General features: G+C 39.2%; 1 protein-coding gene across 2 annotated transcripts in view; it reads right to left on the bottom strand.

The window, feature by feature from the left end:
* MGAT4A (alpha-1,3-mannosyl-glycoprotein 4-beta-N-acetylglucosaminyltransferase A) overlaps window positions 1-6,000 on the bottom strand; it is a 108,169-nt gene that overhangs the window by 50,434 nt on the left and 51,735 nt on the right. The window lies entirely within an intron of this gene.

Raw genomic sequence — 6,000 nt, 5'->3', positions numbered from 1 at the left:
TTTCTTTTTATGTCTGAGTAATGTTCCATTGTATATATGTGCCACATCTTCTTTATCCATTCATCTGTCGATGGACACCTAGGTTGCTTCCACGTCCAGGCTATTATAAATAGTGCGGCAATGAACATTGTGTTTCATGACTCTTTTTCAATTATGGTTTTCTCAGGGTATATGCCTAATAGTGTGATTGCTGGGTCATATGGTAGTTCCATTTTTAGTTTTTTAAGGAACCTCCATACTGTTCTCCATAGTGGCTGTATCAATTTACATTCCCCCCCAACAGTGCAAGACGGTTCCCTTTTCTCCACACCCTCTTCAGCATTTATTGTTTGTAGAATTTTTGATGATGGCCATTCTGACCAGTGTGAGCAATTTTTGATGATGGCCATTCTGACCAGTGTGAGCATTTATTGTTTGTAGAATTTTTGATGATGGCCATTCTGATACCTCATTGTGGTTTTGATATGGTTTTCTCTAATGATTAGTGATGTTGAGCATCTTTTCATGTGTTTGTTGGCAATCTGTATATCTTCCTTGGAGAAATGTCTATTTAGGTTTTCTGCCCATTTTTGATTGGACTGTTTGTTTTTCTGAGATTGAGCTGCATGAGCTGCTTGTGTATTTTGGAGATTAATCCTTTGTCAGTTGGTTTGTTTGCAAATATTTTCTCCCATTCTGAGGGTTGTCTTTCTGTCTTGTCTATGGTTTCCTTTGCTGTGCAAAAGCTTTTAAAAAGTTTCATTAGGTCCCATTTGTATATTTTTGTTTTTATTTCCATTTCTCTAGGAGGTGGGTCAAAAAGGATTTTGCTGTGATTTACGTCATAGAGGGTTCTGCCTAGGTTTTCCTCTAAGAGTTTGATAGTGCCTGGCCTTACATTTAGGTCTTTAATCCATTTTGAGTTTATTTTTGTGTATGGTGTTAGGAAATGTGATAATTTCATTCTTTTACATGCAACTGTCCAGTTTTCCCAGCACCACTTACTGAATAGGTTGTCTTTTTGCCATCATATTCTCTTGCTTCCTTTATCAAAGATAAGGTGACCATATGTGCATGGGTTTATCTCTGGGCTTTCTATCCTATTCCATTGATCTATATTTCTGTTTTTGTGCCAGTACCATACTGTCTTGATTACTGTAGCTTTGTAGTATAGTCTGAAGTCCAGGAGCCTGATTCCTCCAGCTCCATTTTTCTTTCTCAAGATTGCTTTGGCTATTTGGGGTCTTTTGTGTTTCCATACAAACTGTGAAATTTTTTGTTCAAGTTCTGTGAAAAATGCCATTGGTAGTTTGATAGGGATTGCATTGAATCTGTAGATTGCTTTGGGTAATAGAGTAATTAATAGAGTCATTTTCACAATGCTGATGCTTCCAATCCGAGAACATGGTATATCTCTCCATCTGTTTGTACCATTTTTCATTTCTTTCATCAGTGTCTTATAGTTTTCTGCATACAGGTCTTTTGTCTCCTTAGGTAGATTAATTCCTAGGTATTTTATTCTTTTTGTTGCAATGGTAAATGGGAATATTTCCTTAATTTATCTTTCAGATTTTTCATCAATCGTGTATAGGAATGCAAGAGATTTCTGTGCATTAATTTTGTATCCTGCTACTCTACCAAGTTCACTGATTAGCTCTAGTAGTTTTCTGGTAGCATCTTTAGGATTCTCTATGTATAGTCTCATGTCATCTGCAAACAGTGACAGTTTTACTTCTTCTTTTCCAATTTGGATGCCTTTAATTTCTTTTTCTTCCCTGACTGCTGTGGCTAAAACTTCCAAAACTATGTTGAAAAATAGTGGTGAGAGTGGGCAACCTTGTCTTGTTCCTGATCTTAGAGGAAATGCTTTCAGTGTTTCACCATTGAGAACGATGATGGCTGTGGGTTTGTCATATATGACCTTTATTATGTTGAGGAAAGATCCCTCTGTGCCTACTTTACAGAGAGTTTTTATCATAAATGGGTGTTGAATTTTGTCAGAAGCTTTTTCTACATCTATTGAGATGATCTTATGGTTTTTATCCTTCAGTTTGTTAATATGGTGTATCACATGGATTGATTTGCATATACTGAAGAATCCTTGCATTCCTGGGATAAATCCCACTTGATCATGGTGTATGATCCTTTTAGTGTGCTGTTGGATTCTGTTTGCTAGTATTTTGTTGAGGATTTGTGCATCTATGTTCATCAGTGATATTGGCCTGTAGTTTTCTTTTTTTGTGACATCTCTGTATGCTTTTGGTATCAGGGTGATGATGGCCTCATAGAATGAGTTTGGGAGTGTTACTCCCTCTGCTGTATTTTGGAAGAGTTGGAGAAGGATAGATGTTAGCTCTCCTAGAAATGTTCGATAGAATTCTCCTGTGAAGCCATCTGGTCCCGGGCTTTTGTTTGTTGGAAGATTTTTAATCCCAGTTTCAGTTTCAGTTCAGACTTGTGACTGGTCTCTTTATATTTTCTATTTCTTCCTGGTTCAGTCTCAGAAGGCTGTGCTTTTTTAAGAATTTGTCCATTTCTCCCAGGTTGTCTATTTTATTGGCATAGAGTTGCTTGTAGTAATCTCACACGATCCTTTGTATTTCTGCAGTGTCAGCTGTTACTTCTACTTTTTCATTTCTTATTCTGTTGGTTTGAGTCTTCTCCCTTTTTTTGTTGATGAGTCTGGCTAATGGTTTATCAATTTTGTTTATCTTCTCAAAGAACCAGCTTTTAGCTTTATTGATCTTTACTATTGTTTCCTTCATTTCTTTTTCATTTATTTCTGATCTGATTTTTATGATTTCTTTCCTTCTGCTAACTTTGGGGGTTTTTTGTTCTTCTTTTCTAATTGCTTTAGGTATAAGGTTAGGTTGTTTATTTGATATTTTTCTTGTTTCTTGAGGTAGGATTGTATTGCTATAAACTTCCCTCTTAGAACTGCTCTTGTCACATCCCACAGGTTTTCAGTCGTTGTGTTTTCATTGTCTTGTTTCTAGGTATTGTTTGATTTCTTCTTTGATTTCTTCAGTGATCTCTTGGTTGTTTAGTAGTGTATTGTTTAGCCTCCATGTGTTTGTATACTTTACAGTTTTTTTCCTCTAATTGATATCTACTCTCATAGAACTGTGGTTGGAAAAGATACTTGATAACAATTTCAATTTGCTTAAATTTATCAAGGCTTGACTTGTGACCCAAGATGTGGTCTATCCTGGAGAATGTTCCATGAGCACAGCCTGAGAAGAAAGTGTATTCTCTTGTTTTGGGATGGAATGTTCTATAAATATCAATTAAGTCCATCTTGTTTAATGTGTCATTTAAAGCTTATGTTTCCTTATTTATTTTCATTTTGGATGATCTGTCCATTGGTGAAAGTGGGGTGTTAAACTCCCCTACTATGACTGTGTTCCTGTAGATCCCCTCTTTTATGGCTGTTAGCATTTGCCTTATGTATTGAGGTGCTCCTATATTGGGTGCATAAATATTTAAAATGGTTATATATTTTTCTTGGATTGATCCCTTGATTATTATTTAGTGTCCTTCTTTGTCTCTTGTAACAGTCTTTATTTTAAATCTATTTTGTCTGATATGAGAATTGCTACTCCAGCTTTCTTTTGATTTCCATTTGCATGGAATATCTTTTTCCATCCCCTCACTTTCAGTCTGTATGTGTCCCTAGGTCTGAAGTGGGTCTCTTGTATACAGCACATATATGGGTCTTGTTTTTGTATCCATTCAGCCAGTCTATGTCTTTTGGATGGAGCATTTAATCCATTTACATTTAAGATAATTATCGATATGTATGTACCTACTACCATTTTATTCATTGTTTTGGGTTTGTTTTTGTAGGTCCTTTTCTTCTCTTGTGTTTCCCACTTAGAGAAGTTCCTTTAGCATTTGTTGTAGAGCTGGTTTGGTCGTGGTGAATTCTCTTAGCTTTTGCTTGTCTGTAAAGGTTTTAATTTCTCTGTCAAAGCTGAATGAGATCCTTGCTGGGTATTGGTTATAGGTTTTTCCCTTTCATCACTTTAAATATGTCCTCTCACTCCCTTCTGGCTTGCAGAGTTTCTGCTGAAAGATCAGCTGTTAACCTTATGGGGATTCCCTTGTATGTTATTTGTTGTTTTTCCCTTGCTTCTTTTAATATTTTTTCTTTGTATTTAATTTTTGATAGTTTGAATAGTATGTGTCTCAGTGTGTTTCTCTTTGGGTTTATCCTGTATGGGACTCTGTGCTTCCTGGACTTGATTGACTATTTCCATTCCCATGTTTGACTATAATCTCTTCAAATATTTTCTCAGACCCTTTCTTTTTCTCTTCTTCTGGGGCCCCTGTAATTCGAATGTTGGTGCATTTAATGTTGTCTCAGAGGTCTCTGAGACTGTCCTCAATTCTTTTCAGTCTTTTTTCTTTATTCTGCTCCCTGGAAGTTATTTCCACCATTTTATCTTCCAGGTCACTTATCCATTCTTCTGCCTCAGTTATTCTGCTATTGATTCCTTCTACAGTATTTTACATTTCAGTTATTTTGTTCATCACTGTTTCTTTGCTCTTTAGTTCTTCTAGATCCTTGTTAAATGTTTCTTGTATTTTCTCCATTCTGTTTTCAAGATTTGGGGTCATCTTTACTGTCATTATTCTGAATTCTTTTACAGGTAGGTTGCGTATTTCGTCTTCATTTATTTGGTCTTGTAGGTTTTTACCTTGCTCCTTCATCTGTAACATATTTTTTCTCGTTTCTTTTTTTTTTTTTTTTTTGATGGGTGAGGCTATATTCCTATCTTACTTGTTGTTTGGCCTGAGGTGTCCAGCACCGGAGTTTGCAGGCAGTTGGATAGAGCCAGGTCTTGGTGCTGAGATTAGAACCTCCAGGAGGCCTCACTCTGATTAATATTCCCTGGGGTCTGAGGTTCTCTGTTAGTCCAGCGGTTAGGAATTGGAGCTCCCACCACAGGAACTCTGGCCTGGGAACCAAGATCCCACAAGCTGCATGATGTGGCAAAAAAAAAGAAAAAAGAAAGAAAGAAAGAAAAAAGGAGCAGTACAATATCAAAGAATAAAAAACAAAATAAAATTAGAAAAATATATTAGGAAAAATAAAAATATAATTGAAACAACTGCAACAAGGTAAAATAAAACCACAACAGAAAAAAGAAAAAAAAGGGGGTGAACAAGACAAAAGGAGAGAACTATAACAAAGTATAAGGAATAAAATAAAATTAGAAAAATAAAAGATTAGGAAAAATAAGAATATAAATTAATCAACAAGGTAAAACAGAACCCCAATCTAAAAGAGGAAAAAAGGGGGAAAAAAAAAAAAAAAAAAAACGCCTGGGGTAGGGGGGGGGGGTTTAGGCAGGGGGGGAACTTGGGCAGCAGGGGGGGTTGGCGTGGGGGGGAACAAGGCAGGTGGGGGTGAGCATGGGGCGGGTCCTAGGCTCAAGACACAGAGCCAGAAAAGGCCTTGGGGGCGGGGCCTAGGCAGGGTGACGTTCAAGCGTGGGGCGGGGCCTCTGCTTAGGACCTGCATGGAAGGAGAGAGGCAGCATGTCTAAAGGAGGGCCTCTGGAGTGCAGAGTTCCAGAGTTTGGAGGTAAGGCCCTGAGTGAGGGTGTGTGGGTGGGGTTTAGGCCCAGCGCGATGCAGGGGGGTCCTCTGAGTGTAGAGGTGGGGGTGTAGGGGCTTGGGCTCGGCATGGCAAGAGGGAGGCTCCAAGGGTAGAGGATTAGGCCAACAGGCTCCCCGGTGCTGGCCTAAGTGGACAGGGAAAGCGCTGCCCGCGTCCCTTTTGTTCCTCCACGCCCCTCCCCCACCGTCTCCCCCAGGGTCTCCCCCGTCACCACTGGACCCCTAACCGTGGGTGGGTCCCGCTGGGTGTAGGAACTCCTCCCCTCTCCCACCCAGAGGTCCGGCCTTTATTTTTGCTCCCCTTCCCTCCCTCCCACTCCCTCAGGACCCGCGTGGCTGGAGGGGGCCTTGGCAGGCAGAGGACCAGTCCTGGGATCTCAGCAGTCTCCCAGGGGC

This window comes from Aethalodelphis obliquidens, unplaced genomic scaffold, assembly GCF_003676395.1.
Source record: "Aethalodelphis obliquidens isolate GAN/ISIS:26980383/991018 unplaced genomic scaffold, ASM367639v1 scaffold35, whole genome shotgun sequence".
NCBI classification, from domain to species: Eukaryota; Metazoa; Chordata; class Mammalia; order Artiodactyla; family Delphinidae; genus Aethalodelphis; species Aethalodelphis obliquidens.
Note: the sequence above shows the minus strand (reverse complement) of the source record. Positions and strands in the feature narration are given on the sequence as shown.